The following is a 20,779-nucleotide window of genomic DNA, read 5'->3' as shown; positions in this document are numbered from 1 at the left end:
ATTAAAATGCTTGCATCTAATAAAAGAGAAATACCGGAACTCTAAGAGAATAAGAGAAAGCATTATCTACCATATTTTGGCTGTTTAATTATATGTGTTACTAGTTCTGCCGGGGTTTCTTTTTATTATAAAATGCATGTGCAGTCTTTTGAAGGACATATCTAGGTCACTGGCAAGTATGAGACAGTTAACGTTTTTTTTTCCACTTTTGATCAAAGCTTGCTTATTTAGACCCTTTCTGTACATTTAAGTGCCACATGACCGCATTTAGGGCACACGATAATTTATGGATTATTTTCGACAAAATATATTACTCTTTATTGTATGCAAAAAAGTAATGGAAATAATCCACATGCCAAAAGTAAGTATTCTTCTGGATCATTAAACTTATATTCGTAAGGCGTGCTTCACATTGTTATATGCAAATATGGCATGTGTGCCAACAAAACAATAGTCATATTACTCATCATTTGAGCAATAAAAATAATGTAACAGAAACTAACTTTTATGGAAACACATAAAACATTTTTTCTGCTAAGATACAGGGCACTATTAATTTCAGGAGTAGAGATGAGCGAACTTATCAAAAGTTCGGTTCGGCTAGTTCGCCGAATTTCACAAAAAAGTTCGGTTCGGACCGAACTAGTTCTGACCGAACCTGTCACTTACGTGCGCCGAGCATGCTACTGTCCGGGGTGCTGATAGAGTTAATGGGCTGCACTAACTCTTTCAGCAACCTTCACAGTACATGCTCGGCGCGCGGAAAATACCATTTAAATGTAATAAAAAAATAAAAATTATACGTTCGTACTTACTTTCCTCCTGTCCGGCCTCCAGCGATGACGTTTCATCCCTTTCGCCGCTGCAGCCAATCACAGGCTGTAGTGGCGGTCACGCACGTCAGGATGACGCTTCATCCCACGTGACCGCCTCTGCAGCCAATCACAGGCTGCAGCGGCGACATGAATGAAACGTCATCGCTGGAGGCCGGACAGGAGGAAAGTAAGTATGAACGTATTATTATTATTTTTTGGCATGTATGTATGTTGGCATGTATGTATGTATGTATATCTGTGCATGTATGTTTGCATGTATGTTGGCATGTATGTATATATGTGCATGTTTGTATGTATATTTGCATGTATATATTTGCATGTATGTATGTTTGCATGTATGTATTTTTGCATGTATGTTGTCATGTATGTATGTATGTATGTTGTCATGTATGTATATATGTGCATGTGTGTATGTATATTTGTATGTATGTATGTATGTTTGCATGTATGTTTGCATGAATGTATGTATATTTGCATGTGTGTATATATATATATATATGTATGTATGTTGTCATGTATGTATGTATGTTGTCATGTATGTATATATGTGCATGTATGTTGGCATGTATGTATATATGTGCATGTGTGTATGTATGTATATTTGCATGTATGTATGTTGTCATGTATGTATGTATATATGTGCATGTATGTTTGCATGTATGTTGGCATGTATGTATACATGTGCATGTTTGTATGTATATTTGCATGTATATATGTTTGCATGTGTGTATGTATGTTTGCATGTATGTATGTTTGCATGTATGTATGTTGTCATGTATGTTTGTATGTATGTTGTCATGTATGTATGTATATATGTGCATGTATGTATGTTTGCATGTTTTTATTTTTGCATGTATGTTTGCATGTATGTTTATATATGTGCATGTATGTAATTATGTTTGCATGTATTTATGTTTGCATGTATATTTGTGCATGCTTGTATATATGTATGTATGTATCTTTGCATGTTTGTTTGTATGTATGTATGTTTTCATGTGTGTGTGTATGCATGTATGATAGTTTGCATGTATATATGTGTGTATGTTTGCATGTATGTATATTTGCATGTATATATGTGCATGCTTGTATATATGTTTGTATATATGTATGTATATTTGTATATATGTATGTATGGCCATGTATGATACTGTCTGCTGGCGCCCTGTATCTAAGTCAACTTCGCGGCAGGCTTCTATACATGGTATAACAGTCAGTATCACACATTAAACTGAATCTAAGCCTACAACATGTTTTATTTCATTATTTTATTTTTTTACAGGTTTGGTGTTTGGACTACGTCGGTTTCGAGGACTACTTCGATGACGGTTTTTTTTCTACAATAAAATGGTTAATGAGGGTTGTGTTGGGGGTGCTTTATTTCAATAAAATATTTTATCTATATCTTTGTCTTTTTCTTTTCAAATTTTATTATTACCACTTTAGTAATGGCCGCTGTCTGAGTGACAACATCCATTACTAAGGCGAGGCTTAGTGTTAGCCGGTGCAGAGGCTAACACTAACCACCATTATTACCCCGGTACCCACCACCACCAGGGGTGCCGGGAAGAGCCAGGTACGATCCAGTACCCGACCATCTGTTGTGATGGTCGGGCCCTGGGGCGGCCGCAGGCTGGTATTATGAGGCTGGGAAGCGCCAAAAACAGTGGACCTTCCCACCCTTGTAATGCTAGGCTGCTGCTGCTGTGTTGTATCTGGCTGGTTATAAAAGTGGGGGGGACCCCACGTCATTTTTTTAAATTATTTATTTATTTACATTTTTTTTTTAAAAAAGACATGGGGTTCCACCCAATTTATCATAACCAGCCACATACAACACAGTGTTAGCCTGGGAATGGACAAAACCAGTGGCCCTTCCCACCCATGTAATGCCAGACTGCTGCGGCCTTGTATATGGCTGGTTATTAAAAATGTGGGGGACCCGTCTATTGCTAAATTTGTTAAATTCCAAAAAAAAAACGACGTGGGGGTCCCCCCCATTTTTATAACCAGCCCGATACAACACAACAGCAGCAGCCTAGCATTACAAGGGTGGGAAGGTCCACTGATTTTGGCCCTTCCCAGCCTCATAATACCAGCCTACGGCCGCCCCAGTACCCGACCATCACAACAGATGGTCGGGTACTGGATCGTACCAAGCTCTTCCCGGCACCCCTGGTGGTGGTGGGTACCGGGGTAATAATGGGTGGTTAGTGCTAGCCTCTGCACCGGCTAACACTAAGTACCGCCTTAATAATGGACGCTGTCAATCAGCCAACTACCATTATCTAGGCACTAATAAAGTTTGAAAAAAAAAAACACAAAGACAATTCTTTTTTATTGAAATAAGAAATCCCCAACAAAACCCTCGTTAACCATTTTATTAAAATTTGAAAAAACGTAGATCTACGCAGTAGTCCAACGAATCGTAGATGTAGTCCAATCGGTACATCAAAATCTGCAACAACATAAAAAAACAGTTATCAATGTGAACAATACCAATACTTCTACTCACCTACACACATATATACACGCACACACAAACAAACAACCATACACAGACACACACATATATACACAAACACAACAAGATATACACACACACATAAACAGACAAACACACACATATACACGAACTCACACATATACAAACAAAAACACACATATCCAAACACACACACACACAGTTATACACACATACACGAACACATATACACAAACACATATACAAACAAAAACACACATACCCAAACACACATATACACAAACACATATACACAAACACACCCATATATACACACAAACACACACCCATATACACACATATACACATATACAAAAACACACACAAACATCTACACACAAACATATACACAAATACACCCATATATACACAAACATATACACAAAACACATATACACAAACACACCCATATATACACACACACATATAAAAACAAAAACAGACAAAGTCACATACCCAAACACACATATATACACAAACACACACATACACAAACACGGTTTCTTTTAAATGCTGCTGGGGAACCCGCTCGATCCACTATATACGGCTGCGCTACAGTGCAGCATTTAAAAGAAACAGGATCCTGACCTGTCCATAGAGTTTAAGGCAGCACAGAGTATTTCAGGAGATGAGCGTGCAGATTCAGTGCTGCTGCGAACTCTGCTCTTACCATTACGTAGCTCTCAGTCTGTTACCTCTCCTCCACTCCTGTCCTCCAGAACACCTTCACATGATTGGCAAGTCACCACGTAATGGTAAGAGCAGAGTTCACAGCAGCACAGAGTATTTCAGGAGATGAGCGTGCGGATCTTGTGCGGGGTGGTGACTTGCCAATCACGTGAAGGTGTTATTGAGGACAGGAGTGGAGGAGAGGTAACAGACTGAGCTACGTAATGGTAAGAGCAGAGTTCACAGCAGCACTGAATCTGCACGCTCCTCTCCTGAAATACTCTGTGCTGCTGTGAACTCTGTTCTTACCATTACGTAGCTCAGTCTGTTACATCTCCTCCACTCCTGTCCTCTATAACACGTTCACATGATTGGCAAGTCACCACCACGCACAAGATCCGCACGCTCATCTCCTGAAATACTCTGTGCTGCTGTGAACTCTGCTCTTACCATTACGTGGTGACTTGCCAATCATGTGAAGGTGTTCTTGAGGACAGGAGTGGAGGAGAGATAACAGACTGAGAGCTACGTAATGGTAAGAGCAGAGTTCACAACAGCACTGAATCTGCACGCTCATCTCCTGAAATACTCTGTGCTGCCTTAAACTCTGTGGACAGGTCAGGATCCTGTTTCTTTTAAATGCTGCACTGTAGCGTAGCCTTATATAGTGGATCGAGCGGGTTCCCTAGCAGCATTTAAAAGAAACAGGATCCTGACCTGTCCACAGAGTTTAAGGCAGCACAGATTATTTCAGGAGATGAGCACGGGCAGCCGTTCGTTTTTCCGAGCCGTGCTCCCATCATGCACACGACCGTAAAAACACCCGTTATTGCGGGTCGTAATTACGACCCGCAATAACGGGCTCATAGACTTCTGTTACCCACGGGTACCTTTCCGTATTCTCACGGGAAGGTGCCCGTGCCGTTAAAAAAATAGAACATGTTCTATTTTACGGGCCGTGCTGCTATAATTATAATGACAGCACGGTTCGCAAAAGCGGCCAGCTGCCCGTGGCCGGCCGGCCGTGCTCGTACTTACGAGTCGTAATTACGAGCACGGCCCGTAAAATAAAAAAATAGAACATGTTCTATCTTTTTAACGGCACGGGCACCTTCCCGTGAGAAAACGGGAAGGTACCCGTGGCTAACAGAAGTCTATGGGCCCGCTATTTCGGGTCGTAATTACGACCAGTGATAACGGGTGTTTTTATGGTCGTGTGCATGAGGCCCCGTAATGACGGGTGGCTACATGTGTGCACCCGTCATTACGGCAGCGTTGCTAGGCGACGTCAGTAAGGGTATGTGCACACACACTAATTACGTCCGTAATTGACGGACGTATTTCGGCCGCAAGTACCGGACCGAACACCCTGCAGGGAGCCGGGCTCCTAGCATCATATTTATGTACGATGCTAGGAGTCCCTGCCTCTCCGTGGAACTACTGTCCCGTACTGAAAACATGATTACAGTACGGGACAGTTGTCCTGCAGAGAGGCAGGGACTCCTAGCATCGTACATAAGTATGATGCTAGGAGCCCGGCTCCCTGCACGGTGTTCGGTCCGGTACTTGCGGCCGAAATACGTCCGTCATTTACGGACGTAATTAGTGTGTGTGCACATACACTAAATAGTCACTGTTCAGGGTGCTGAAAGAGTTAACTGATCGGCAGTAACTGTTTCAGTACCCTGGACAGTGACTACCGATCACAGTACCTGTAAAAAAAAAAGACGTTCATACTTACCGAGAACTTTCTGCTTCCTCCAGTCCGGTCTCCTGGCCGTTGCCTTGGTGACGCGTCCCTCTCGACATCCGGCCCGACATTCCTTGATGACGATGCAGCCTTGTGAGCGCTGCAGCCAATCACAGGCTGCCGCGGCCTCTGCAGCCAATCACAGGCTGCAGAGGCCTCTGCAGCCAATCACAGGCTGCCGCGTCAGAAAAGGTCGGACTGGAGGAAGAAGAGGGACTCGTCAACAAGACAACGACCGGGTACGTATGAAATGCTTTTTATTTTATTTTTAATCAGCAGCCTCTTTTCTCTATCAGTGATTGATAGAGATAAGTGGCTCCCGATTTGTATAATGTTTTTGACCGGGTTCGGTCAAAACGGGTTCGGCCGAACCCGGTGAAGTTCGGATTCGCTGCGAACCGAACTTTACCGGAAGTTCGGACCGAAACCGGGTTCGGTTGTCCCGGTTCGCTCATCTCTATTCAGGAGTATCATTACAAACAAATACGTGTCCATGATAACAAACAACAAACAAACCCTGGTGTAGTCTAATTCTGCAGTGATACTTTCTTGCATCTGTCCCCTACTTTTTGCTAACGTACATCTGGAAGGTCAGCAAGAAGTAGGAGACAGATAGATGTCTGTATGACTTCAGGATCAGACTACACAGAGTTTGTTGTCTGTTACTATGAAGATGAATAGATCTGCATAAGAGCTGTAGACACAAAATGGTAAAAAATGTTTAATTAAAGAGGCTCTGTCACCACATTATAAGTGGCCTATATTGTACATAATGTGATCGGTGCTGTAATGTAGATTACAGCAGTGTTTTTTATTTAGAAAAACTATCATTTTTGACGGAGTTCTGACCTATATTAGCTTTATGCTAATGAGTTTCTCAATGGACAACTGGACGTGTTTTACTATATGACCAAGTGGGCGTTGTACAGAGGAGTGTATGACGCTGACCAATCAGTGACCAATCAGCGTCATACACTTCTCTCCATTCATTTACACTTTAAGACCTATTGCAAGTAACTTTATCTTTTGTTTTTTTTACTGTAGATACTTGAGGACAATAAAAAAATTCACTGTCTTTGAGACTGATTAAGATAGTGCCATAGATAGTGAATGGAGCGGTGGTCACACATACGCACTGCCATATTATTTATGGGAAAACCCCTTTAACATTTAATCGTAGAATTTTGGTGGCCCCCTACCTCTTCTAGAGGGAATGATCCCCTTTCAAACCTACAGACACCAATAGGAGTGTTGTATGGAGCTCCTATTCATGTCAATATTGACTGCATGTGGATCAGTTTCCCTAGAGGCAGCCTTGGGCCACTGAAATTTTGTGCATTACATGTTATGCGGGATGAGGCAGGCAAGCTACGTATAAGCATAACCATACACCAAGCCCTAGTAAAATGTATTATAAAGTGTCATTCAAGTAAAGAAATAGTATACAAATGAAACAAATTTGTAGATGGAGCTGAGCTAACAATTTAACTACGTCTGTACTCACAAACAGGTTGTTACGACTATTCTCAATTTAATGAACTGATGTGATAAATTATGGCCATCACCAACCTTTATGGTGAAAGAGAAAATAGAAAAGGAAGGATCAGCCTGGCTTACCCCGCTCCTACGAGGTGGGTCTGAACAAATGAATGGCGCGGTGTCTGAGCCGTTAGCCAGCGGCAGGCGGCCCACAAGGAGGTGCCATCCGCCTACTCGGCTGAGTCCTTCCCCCACTAGCGTGGCGAGGTGAGCGAGCAACGTAGTGTAGGAGAGACACTGCCGGCTCGCGATGAACGAGTGCTGGCTGGCAGCAAGGCCTCCCTTCCCCCAGGGCATCATAGCAGACAGGCAGGGGTAGTGAGGCAATGCGAACCCCCGCACGTAGACGGCGTGGTGGGGCATAGCAGCGGCAAGGAGCAGGAGGCAGTGCAGCAGCAGGCTGCTCCAAAACCACCTGGCAGGCTTGCTAGGTGGTTTGGCAGAAAATCCGCCAACGTTGTTAAAGACACGGTGGATATGAGAGGGGACAAGGGGGAGGGAGGAGTTCCCACAAGTGATGCAGGGCTTAGTCAGATTGCAGACGATAGTGAAGAAGAATTTTTCGAGTGCATTCAGGGTACACCGCAGGATAGGGCCAGTGAGCAATTACAGAGATGTGTTACCGCCGGCAGATCCCATAGGTGTGGGACAAGGGGCCGTGGATCGGACACATGCTCCGAGTCGGGGTCTGAAAGGTCGGGGAGGCTAAAACGGAGAAGGTTTGGCTCCCACAGACGCACGACTTATAGGGATAGAAGGAGTAGGCATAGGCAACGGTCGCGCAGTAGGGGATCTAGACATCAATCCCAAGGCGCACGAAGGAGTAGGTCAGCATATCACACGTCCTCGGCTTCCTCTGAGGAGTCCGTGGATAGACACAGTAGGAGGTCACGCGCGAGCAGACAACGTGGGCGGAGAAGCAGATTGTTCGACCGAAGGAGACATGGGAAGAATGCACCGGTTGAGGCGACAACGGTTGTTTCTCCGCCGCCCACAACGCAGAATGCAGAGTTTCAGCCAGCGGTTCAACAGAGTGGTGAGTTATCATGCGTACAAGCATGGAATAAAAATGCTAATAATGGTGACGAGTTATTTGGTATGTTGAGACATGTTTTGGAAAAAATGGGCGGGACAGAGGTCCCGGTTAAGGTGCCATAGGCGGTGGAGCCGCAGCCTGTGCAGGCGGTGGATAACACGGGCATGTTGCTCAGGGACTCGTATTTTTGTGGAGTTGCTCCTCTGGGGACACATATAACCAATGAAGTGAGAGAAAAAATTATAAAATGTGAATACGTGGATATATGGTCTTTAGTGTCGCCAGAGCAGCTGACGGTAGATAAAGAGAGAAAGTTTGATAAAAGTGATGATAAAAAGCCCAAAGTGGCAAAAACGTTTGGAAATTGGTTGCAGGCTTTCGCAGTGTTGGCTAGCATAGCGAGTCAAAGTAAACCAGAAAAAGCCTTTGAATTATTTACGTATCTGGATACAATTTATTCTGCGCATAAGTTGCACGGTGGAACGGCATGGTGGAGGTACGACGAGGAATTCAGGCGCCGTTTGGCTATTCGGCCAGACATAGGGTGGTCCTCTAAGGCCGCGGATGTATGGATACAATTAATGATGACGCAGAGGCCCCAGAATTCCTTTCTTGCCTCCTCCACCGCCCCCCCTCAGGCGGCAGTTGCTGGTCGCAGACCAGGGGCATGTTGGCTCTTCAATGAAGGGCATTGTCGGTTTTTCGCTTCATGTAAATTCAAGCATGAATGCTCCATATGCGGGGGATCCCACTCGGCGTTGCGTTGCTTCAAGAGAGGTAAGAACCCCGCGAGACCAGCTGCTGCAGGTAAGCCAGAGGACGCCGGTGAACGTCCAAAGGATGCGCCCCTGGTTAGACAGGTACCCCAGGAGGCAGGAAGCAGAAATGCTCATTAGGGGTTTTACACAAGGTTTTCATATACCACATGTTTACCAACAGGCTGCTACGTTTGCGTCAAATTTAAAATCCGTTTTAGCTCAACCAGAAATTGCTCAGGAGAAAATAGACAAAGAAGTTAGCATGGGGCGCATGGCGGGCCCTTTCACTGAACCGCTATTAGATAATCTCAGAATTTCCCCTCTGGGGATCGTGCCAAAGAAAGAGCCGGGAACATTTCGTCTCATACACCACTTGTCTTTCCCTCCAGGTGAATCAGTCAATGATGGTATAACTAAGGAAGAGTCGTACATCTCATTTGACAGAGCTATGCATTTAGTTTCAAAAGCTGGTCCGTTTTCTTTGTTGGCTAAGTCTGACATTGAATCAGCTTTCCGCCTCCTCCCTGTTCATCCTGACTGCTTTCATCTGTTGGGGTGTCAATTGAATGGTCTATATTACGTGGACATGTGTTTGCCGATGGGTTGCTCTATTTCATGCCGCTATTTCGAAATGTTTAGTTCCTTTTTAGAATGGGTCGTGTGGTCTGAGACAGGCAACACATCGGTAATACACTACTTGGATGATTTTTTGTTCATTGGTCCACGGGACGAATCATTATGTTTATACACTTTGAATTCTTTCAGGTTTTTTATGGCCATGTTTGGCGTCCCTTTAGCGGAGGATAAAACGGAAGGCCCATGTTGGTGCCTCTCCTTCCTGGGGATAAAAATCGATACGAGCAAGATGGTTCTCAGCCTCCCGGAAGACAAGATTACAAAATTGAGACAGGATATTAACAGCAGTATATGCGCAAAAAAGGTCACGTTACATGACTTACAGTCGTTGTTAGGTCAATTGGCCTTTGCCTGCAGAACATTCCCTATGGGAAGGGTTTTCTCTAGGAGGTTGGCCATGGCAACCGCAGGGGCAAAACAGCCGCATCATTTTATAAGATTACCCAGTTTGTTAAAAGATGATTTAAGGATGTGGCAATCTTTCCTGGGGAATTATGAAGGCATATCGTGTCTCATGGAGGAGGAAATGGGCAATGCGGACCTGCAGTTGTACACAGACGCAGCAGGTGCTCATGGTTATGGGGCGGTTTTTGAGCATAAGTGGTCGGCTGGTGCATGGCCGTCGGATTGGTACGAAAAGGGTTTTAATAAGAATCTGACGTTATTGGAACTGTTCCCCATAGTAGTAGCAGTGGAACTCTGGGGTGCAGAGATGGCGAACAGACGTATCCTTTTTTGGTCCGATAACGGGAGCACAGTAGTGGTTATAAATAAATTAACATCTAGTTCTCTCCCAGTGTTAGCTTTACTCAGACGTTTAGTGTTAAAATGTCTATCGTTTAATGTGGTGTTCAGGGCATGTCATGTACCGGGTGTTGTTAACGACGTTGCTAAAGCACTGTCTCGTTTCCAGTGGCTTCGTTTCAGGACATTGCATCCTCGGGCGGATCAGGAGGGGTACGACTGCCCGCCATTTCTTTGGAACCTGCCGGAGAACAGCTGACACCTCTGCTGCAGAATTCTTTGGCAGCAACAACATGGAACTGCCATGGTAAGGCGTGGTCTGAATGGCTGTCACATGCTAACGCGACTGATGTAATTTCACCTGAATCATGTTATGAGATCACGTTGCGTTATGTAAGTTCTTTAAGGAAAAAAGGCATGTCGGCAGCGGTGGTGCAAAAGCGCTTATCCGGGGTTGCATTTGCGCTAAAAATGTTGGGGGTGGAGGACGTCACTAAACGTTTTGTTTTTGCGCAAATGTTAAAAGGCTGGAGGAAGGAAAAGAGTACATCGGACGGCCGTCGTCCAGTGTCTTTTATTTTGCTACGTCGATTAGCTGACGCGGCGGCATCAGTTTGTTCCTCCGATTTTGAAGCATGCTTATTTTCATGCTCATTTGCGCTAGCTTTTTTCGCGGCACTGCGCGTTAGTGAATTAGTATCTAGCTCTCGGTCACGCCCGTCGGGCTTGTTGGCGGACGACGTGGTAGCGCTGTCGGATTCAATAAAGGTTCGGGTGCGTCGGTCAAAAACGGATGTGATGGGGAAGGGGTGTGGTTAACCATCTTTGCCTTAGACTCAAAATTTTGCCCGGTAAAGTTGGTAAAGAGTTATATGGCTTTGCGCCCCCAAGGGGGTAGTTTCTTGTCACATAAGGATGGCTCTCCTTTATCAAAATTTCAATTCTCCTCCATTTTTAAAAAATGCTTGGTCTCAGTTGGTTTGCCTCCTTCTGAGTTCGGTACCCATTCTTTCCGTATCGGGGCTGCTACAATGGCAGATACGGCGGGTTTGACGGAGTTGGAAATAAAAAATTTGGGCAGATGGAAGTCGGGTTGTTTTAAGAGATACATTCGTCCTCACTTGTTAACCTGTTGATTTTACATGTTTTTCTGCAGATGTTCGTAGACCGGTGGTTTGGTTTATCGGTCATTCGTATTATTATTTATTGGGCGGCCCAGAGGGCGTCTTGTCGCCCTGGAGGGCTGGATCTTGGCTTCAAACATGCTGATGTGTACTGGAGGGGTATTAGAGGCCTAAAATGGCTACAAGTCCTTCCGGAGGTGGTGGCAGTGAGCAGAATGTCCCAATCACCAACAGTTGTGGTGATACACGCAGGTGGCAATGACCTTTGCTCAACAAGGGTAGCGGAGCTGATTTCTATTATACGTTCGGACATTGATCGCTTCGCGGCCTTTTTTACGGATCTGGTGGTAGTGTGGTCCGAAATAGTTCCGCGGGTTTTTTGGAAAGGAGCTAGGAACAACACATCCCTGGAAAGGACCCGGCGGCTCTTGAACGTTAGGGTATCGAGGCATGTTAGGGGACAAGGGGGTGTAGTCATCAGGCATAGGCAGTTGGAGGGTGACAACAGGGGCTTAATGCTGCAAGACGGGGTTCACCTGAATGACATTGGCTTGGACATTTTCCTTTCAGGTTTGCAGGATGCCGTCGATAGGGCCTTGTTTTTGCTTAAGGGGGTGGGACGGAGCGCGGTGTAGTAAATACACCCGTCTCCGCTTGGCGTGTTCGGAGGCTCTTGTTCCGTTCATTGAAGGGGATGTGTAAGACGGGTCACCTGGCAAAACAACAAAGACATGCCCACCGTGGGGGCGGTGGCACGGCATGCGAGGTGATAGTCATCCGAAACATCAAGTTAATGAATGTCAATGAACGGACAAGGTTTCCCTTTGTTATATTGTTAATAAAAGCTGTGGCCACCCCCACTTTTTTCCACAAAGATGACTATGTGTTTATTTCTATAGTAAGTTTCGTTAAGTAGCACTCAGAAGCACGTAAAAGGTACATACAGTCAGAGGAATTCTATAGGGGCATGGCATTGAATGCTGCTTCACTGTGGGTGGACAGGACTCCTGACGAAAAAGCAAGCTACCAGAGGCCAGTGGTGATAACTGTGAGACAGTCCTATGGCTTTTCTAATGGTAGACATACTGTACGTGGTGTACTGTTTGCAGATCCTCAAAAGAACATGAACGTTTTGTTGTTATTTTCTATGCATGCACCCCCCCCCCCCCCACACACATAACTAATTCATTCAGTTTGAATTTGTTCACTGTATCTTATGTGGCACAAACATGCAGTACATATAGCCCTGTAACATAGTAAAACATGAAAATTGCTTTGCACAGATAAATATTTTATATGAAGCACATACTCTGGGAATTGCTTTCACTGGATTATTGCACAGCTAATAAGAATAAGGTCAATTGATGTATTTAATTATTGCCACACAGACATTATTGGTGGTGTCATTTTGCGCTGAGCTCACTTGGTTTGTAAAGTTCAATAAAAAATGCATGAGGTAAGCTACAACTATGCACTTGCTACAGCTATGTTGTTTCTATTAGATCTTGAGTCATATAAGATGTTGCTTAGTACAGCATCTTATACTAATAGAGGGTAGCAAGGACAGGTAAGCAATCAATGGGACTGGACAAACATTTACTTTGCATGGCACAATGTGAACCCAAGTCTCGTGCAGTACACCAAAGTGATGACATTGTAATCCCAATGAAGCACTAGTAAAGAAAATTTGCAAAAAACTTGTACTTCTCTTGGCACTGGTCAATCCCCCACCAATTAATGCAAGTTTTTCTCTTTGCAAACAATTTAAAGGCATGGTGTTGCCCTAAAAACATGTTTTTTTTAAAAAAATTAAATATTTAGTGTGTGGGTGATTAAACATTGTTCAAATTTTTTTTTTTTTTTTGCACGAGTCCAGGAAATATTATAAATTATTTCTAATTTATAATACTACCCATTTTTGGTCACTAGATGGAGCTGTTCCCAATGTTGCAGCATTGCAACATTGGGTTAAAAGCCCTCGCTCTAGTGAGCTCTCAGCATCCCCCCCTCCTTTATCCTGGCTAGTGCCGGGATAAACGAGGGGTTTGAAAGGTTTAACCTCCTACACTGTGTGTCGCCATTTTTTGAGGTAACCCACAGTGTAGTAGGTTTACATACAGTAGTAAACACACACAAACACTAACATACATTGAAATGTCTTACCTGCTCCTGCCGCCGCGGCTCCCTCCGGCCCGTCCGCTCCCTTTGCTGCCGCTGTTCCATGTGCACAAGTCCGGAAGCCGCGACCGGAAGTAGTAATATTACAGTCCGGCCGCGACTTCCGGTCCACAGGAAAATGGCGCCGGACGGCGCCAATTTCGAATAGGACTGTGTGGGAGCGGCGCATGCGCAGTTCCCACACAGACGCCGTACACGGACGTGAATGGGACGTGAGCCGTTCACAGTCCCTATGGGACTGTGGCTGCCGTACTCCATGTCTGTGTGTGTCGTTAATCGACACACACAGAAATGGAACAAAAAATGGCAGCCCCCATAGGGAAGAAAAAGTGTAAAAATAAGAAACAGTAAAACACAAACACACAAATGAATATAAACGTTTTTATTACAGCACTAACATCTTTAACATATAAAAAAATTATTTGCCATGACACTGTTCCTTTAAAGAGGACCCATCACCAGGTCCTAACATCCAATTTACATATATTATTACCTTTAGCATGCTCTCTTGCCGTTTTTTTTTTTTGTACTGCTCCCCCCCGTTCATAAGTAATTGTCCTCCGTTTCTTTGAGCCTGATATGGTAATTCGCTGTAGTCAGCCAACGGGGTGTGAACTACAGTAAATCCCCCTGGGTGGAGCCATCTTCACTGCCTCTGACGCTGTCCAATCAGCACAAGGCAGCTTATAACAAATGTGCATGGTGAGAAGTCTTCTCCCATTGTCCTCTCGCGAGATCACACTGGACAAGGCTTGTCATAAGCTGTCTCACGCTGATTGGACAGCATCAGCGAAGATGGCTCCACCCGGGAAGAGTCACTGTAGTTCATATCTTGTTGGCTAACTACAGTGAATTAGCATATCAGGCGCCAAAGTAACAGGGAGACAATTACTCGGGAACGGGGAGTGCAGAAAAAAAAAACAGCGCTGGAAACGGAGGGAAGATGATAAAGGTAATATATGTAAATTGGATGTTAGGTCCTGGTGACAGGTCCTCTTTAAGGCCACATGCACACGACCGTAAAACCGCGGAACGTACTACGGTATGCGGTTTTACGGACCCATTAGGTTCTATTTGCCGCGGACACCTTTCCGTAGCGCTACGAATGGGTGTCCGTGCCGTAGAACTGTGTTGGGAATTATGGAGCATGCCCTATTTTTCATATTTTACAGGCCCTGCTCCCATACTTTGGCCGTTCCCGCAATCGCGGGCTGTGATTATGGGCACGGCCATGTGCATGGGGCCTTAGAGTAACCATTGTTTCAGTTGTTTTCCATACATCAATAGTACTAGCCTAGCTAAGAAACTTTGTAATATATCTTTTTACAGATAAATGCATTTTTCTCCACTTATCAGCTGCCTCATGCACTGATCACTCGATTCACTAGTAAAATCAGTATTTAGTGAGGTAGTGATGGAGACGGATTATCAGGTCACAGATGCTGCCAATAGATGTCTATGTAGAAGGGAGAGAGACTAAGAGGAGGGATATGCTGCAGAGACAGAAGCAGAGACACAAACAGACGCTGCTGATTCTACTAAGTCTCCTATTACCTCACCCCACTGCCGGATTTCTCTCCTTTCTGCTGTGTATGGAGACATAATGGCAGCCAGTATCCTCCGCCTCTGGAGCTAAGTTCACGGAAAACTGACAATGATGGAAATTATGTCATTCCTCATGTACACACGACATCGCATTCTGAAAATTCACCTGAAATGATGGTTACTCTTACTGGTGATAATTAATAAGTCAGCAGCTACTAAATCCATCAAATAATATTTCGACTAAGAACATTTTGGAAAATGTATGAAGACTAATGCAGAGTAAACGTCATGGATGTTACCTGCGCAACTAATCATATAATTGCCTTTGTTTTCAATTATGCACTAAAAATGTCGGCTATAATGGGAGTTGCTTTGTGAAACATTATTGTAGAACTTTACACTGGTTTTCATAAATTCTTAATGGTGATTGTTAATGAAGCTGTTCCATATCAAAATAAAGAGGCTATATGCTGCCTGCACAATTTAATGGTACAATGGAATATATGAAACTTTTAATATCTTATAAGAGGAAAATAGCACCTACCCCACAGTCCAGCAGCCTGAATTCCCCTTTCCTTTTGTAAATGTTCTGAACCCCCCCCCCCCAAAAAAAATAATAATGTCGGGAGTAATGCAATAAATAGTAGACAGGGATAAGGGGATAGGAGAACATGCAGCTGCAACTTCTATCTATCCTTTCTGCTATGCACAGCACTAGTCTATTAGCTGTTTTTATTTGGCACTTTGTTGATGAATCGCATGTAATAAAAATAAGGGGCCAACAAAATAGCAGTTGCACCACCGATGTATTTTTTAATTGGAAATGTTCTTTACTAGTTTTTATACTTTCTTTCATTGGTTATTGGACTTTGTACAAACATCACATGTTAGGTCAGAGTGATGCAGAAATATCTAATGGGCTGAAAACTTTCACTTATTCCATATTTCACCACAGCCGATTGAACGTAAGGAAATGTTTCCCTGATTCTCCATTTGATAAAAAAAATGACATATGGTAAAGTGGATCTCCCAAACATGATGTTAAAGGGGTTTCAAGAAAACCAGGGATGGGCAGGCACACTATCTATATGGGGAGCGAACAATCCATGTCCTAAAGAAGGCAACTATAACTACCAGAGAAAGTAGGGCAAAAAAACGATATACACATCCAAAGATGTATCAAAACAGTAGCAACATTTTCTTGACACCCAAAAAAAGGACAGACAAGTAAAAAGCGTTGTATACAAAGGTACAAACAATGATCCACAATAAGATATACCATAAAGTAGACTCCATGCGGGAGCTGTCACTCGGCGCCTACGTGGAGGTGCAGTTGCCCCTCCACTCTGTGCGCGTGCGCCGGGGTTAACTTCTGGCATGGAGGTGTGTGACCTTCTGCGCAGACTCCAACCTTGGACTTTGTTTGGTGCCTGCGCGATGGGAGTATTAGTACCTCTACTTTCTGCATGTGCGCAAGGGCTGTCTTTATATTCTCCTGTTTATACCTTGTATGCCCCACATGTATGGCAGGGCAGGTCATTACCTTCTTCTGGGCATGTGCCGATTGTGGGTGTATGCTCAGCTTTCCATTGATACAGCTACTTTATGCGCAGTCTTTATACTCTTGTTTATATTTTGTATACCCCATTTGTATTGCAGGGCAGTTCATTACCTCCCTCTGGGCACTCACCGAGTGCGGGAACATGCGCAGATGGTCTTCGATACTGTGAAGGAGAGGCACCTTGACTCTCTGTGTAGGCTCAGCATTGGGATTTTCCCTGGCGCTTGTGCAGTAGAGCTGATTGCCCCTCTGCGTCTAATGCATGGCTGGCAGGCACACCATTAGACTTTTGCCACTTCCTGCACATGGTGCAGATGTATATTATTACCTACCATTGCCCTCGGGGCACACAATACTTTTGTATACCTCAACATTATTGGATGTAACACTGCACAGACGCAGTAATTCGCCAGGGATGCCGCCACATGTGCTATCAAGTTTGAATGGTAATTATTGTATTAAACATACCTGAATATATGTATATAACAGTCCATTTCATACCCCTGAGGAAGCCAGATTTTCTCTGGCGATACCTGTGGGGCTGATCTTTGTTTTTTTTAGTGTGCGCCCCCCTACCGGGCCTGGACCTATTGTTTGTTTTTTTTAGGATGTTTTAGATATCTGCCTTATATCATTGTATGTCAAATTTCTTGATTTATTTTATTCTATTTTAGCACTTTTTATATGCATATGAAGTGGGATCCTTATTGTGGGTTCTCATATAGTTCAGCAGGTCTGATCTAGTTTGGGGTTCATATACACTGAAAAAGTGCACCTTATTGTGGATCACTGTTTGTAACTTTGTATACAACACTTTTAATTTGTCTGTAATTTTTTTGGTGTCAATACAATTTTGCTACTGTTTTGATATATCTTTGGAAGTGAAAATAATTTTTTTGCCCTACTTTCTCTGGTAGTTATAGTTATAGTTAAAGGGGTTTCAGTCATTCCTCTCTCAGTAACAGGGACGTATAGTACTTCATCAAACATAAAGTCTTAAACTGAATTTTGAAGACTGTGTAATGTGTTAATATGATGATATCTGTACGCTACCACCTTCCTCTTCATGAAATACATCACTTTTATTTCGGGTCAGCTCTAGTCTCTCCTGATGACAGTGGTATGCAGCCTTGAATATATACATTTTTTGTCACCCTTCAACACATGTAAGTGTTAAAATCCACTTCAATTGAACAAAACACACACACACACACACACACACACACACACACACACACGCACACACACACACACACACACCTTTCCACAATTGTCAGCTCCTAACCCTTTCCCTCCTACATTTTTACCACCATATTATTGCCGGTAATATGGAACCTTGCTCTGTTGATGTACAGTCTGAAATATGTAATTTTACCCAAACACCAACAGAGTCCAGAATTGTGGGGTGGTTATTGAAAAAGCATCTTCAGTTAAAGGAAAAAAAATTACCCGACAACATCTTGGCAACCGTGCATTTCCATTGCAGATGAATTGTAGCCTGGACAGATGCTTGTCATTTTGGCCAGTTCTTCATGAAAATGCCAAGACCCTGAAGTCATAAATATGAGCAAAGCTTAATGTTTCTAGTAAAGAGGACTTTTTATTCCTCTTTTTGGCAGCATGGCACTCCTTAGACAGACTGTCAATACTCCAGTTTTGTAAAGTAGATTTTGCTATGGAAATTTATTTCAAGAGGGCTCTCAGACTGAAGACAGTTGCCAGAATGTACAACTCCCGCTTCTCTTCTGCTGTACTGAGGGGATATGCGAATTTTCCACAACAGCATAACTTGTGATTTATTTATAATTTCTTTCACTTCTTCTCTGTGAAGATTGGTAAGTTTATGTTAAGAAGTTGCATAAGGCATCTTAATTTACATTGCAGTATATTGCAGTTATACATTGGATCTATTATTAATATAGTAAATGTAGCAATGAAGACTGCTTTCCTGTGTGGTTTCAATGAGTTTCATGACAGGTTTAAATGAAGGACAAGATGAATATGAACTACAAGATAAGTCCACCTTTGATGACTTTTACAAGAGATTTTGGCTGTGTACTTTGTAAATATAATTGCTGGTTTCCTAGCAGAGTGTATTTCTAGCAAGTTATTAAGGCTGTCACCATCGAGTTCAATGAGCCAGGTCTACACACGCCTGTAGATGCTTGGCCACCACCCTTGGCCACTTTTATCACACTACTGATTTAAAGCGATAACCTTCCCCTACTATGAATTTTTAATAAAGAATTCCCTGATCTGCTTAAAGAGATTTGTTCTTTTACATTGTGTGTTCACTAATAAGTATTTATACATATTATTTTTTTAGGTAACGTAAGGAGTCTAAATAAATTAAAGGGCTTCTCCCATGAAGGACATTTATGACATATCTACAGGATATGTTATAAATGTCAGATAGATGCGTGTCCCACCTCTGGGACCTGCACCTATCTCTAGAACGGGGCCCCCTAATCCCTGTTGTAGCTTTTTGTTCTCACGCTGACTCCCGGCCACTTCCTGATTACATGGTAGGGACATAGTCGGGAGTTACGGGAACAGCGTAACTCGCAGAGCTACTCTGTTTCCATAACTCCCATAGTAGTGAATGACAGTTACGGAAGCAGCGTAGCATGGGAGCTATGCTGTTTCCGTAGCTACTTTTGAGTTCTATGGGAGTTACGGATACAGCATAGTTCAGCGAGTTATGCTGTTTTTGTAACTCCCGACCATGTAATCAGGAAGTGGCTGGGAGGCAGCGTGAGCACAAAAAGCTGGAACGGAATTTAGGGGGCCCCATCCTAGAGATAGGTGTGGGTCCAAGAGGTGGGATGTGGATATGTCATAAATGTCCTTCATGGGAAAACCCCTTTAATGACAACTTAATAACCTATTTGAAACAAGTAAATGTTGGCCATACACATTAGATAACTATCAGCTGAACGATTTCTTTGGTCAACAGCTACCTCCCTATAAACATGTACACTTTGCTAAGGGGGAGGTCACTTCTGTACAAAGGGATCAAGAATGATGAAATGCAGCATGCCCAGTCCTTATTTCCCCGACATCTGCTATTGGGGAACAGTCTGGAGGACCCCATAAACAATATTAAATCGTTGCCATGATCTGTCAGCATTAATCTAATATATAAGGGCAGCCTTAGTTTCCTGTCCATACAAAGACCCCTCATGTAGTTCTAAATTCTTACACTTCATGCTGTGGGTGTGCTTTTCGGCAACTGGGACGACAGGGAGACTGTCGGGGTTGAGGGAAAGATAAATGGAGCAAAGTACAGAGATATTCTTAATGAAAACCTGATCCAGAGTTCTCTGGACCTTAGACTGGGCTGAAGGGTTACCTTCCAACAAGACAATAACCCGAAGCACTAAGCCAAGACAACACCGGAGTGGCTTATGGACAACTCTGTGAATGTCCTTGAGTGGCCCAGCCAGTACCCTGACTTGAACCCAATTGAAAATCTCTGGGAGACCTGAAAATAGCTGTCCACTGACGGTCCCCATCCAAAACAGAGCTTTAGAGGATCTGCAGAGAAGAATGACAGAAAATCCCCAAATCTAGGTGTGCAAACCTTGTGGCATCATACCCAAGAAGACTGGAGGCTGTTATCGCTGCCAAAGGTGTATCAACTCTGTACTGAGTAAAGGGTCTGAAAACTTTTGTCAATGCAATATAGTTTTTTTTTTTCAATAAATTAGAAAAGATTACTAACATTCTGTTTTCACTTTGTCATTATAAGGTATTGAGTACAGAATGATGGGGGAAAACGTTTATTGAATTTTTTTAGCACAAGGACTCAACATAACAAACTGAAAAAAATGTAAAGGGTATTAAGACTTTTTGAACGCATTTTATATTTGCTGCGTGGCT

At 43.5% G+C, this 20,779-nt stretch overlaps 1 protein-coding gene across 1 annotated transcript in view; it reads right to left on the bottom strand.

Annotated features, from left to right (window-relative positions):
• Positions 1-20,779, bottom strand: part of SORBS2 (sorbin and SH3 domain containing 2) — a 333,928-nt gene that overhangs the window by 287,935 nt on the left and 25,214 nt on the right. The window lies entirely within an intron of this gene.

Source organism: Rhinoderma darwinii, chromosome 1 (genome assembly GCF_050947455.1).
Source record: "Rhinoderma darwinii isolate aRhiDar2 chromosome 1, aRhiDar2.hap1, whole genome shotgun sequence".
In the NCBI taxonomy this organism is placed as follows: domain Eukaryota; kingdom Metazoa; phylum Chordata; class Amphibia; order Anura; family Rhinodermatidae; genus Rhinoderma; species Rhinoderma darwinii.
This window is presented reverse-complemented; position numbering and strand designations above follow the sequence as displayed.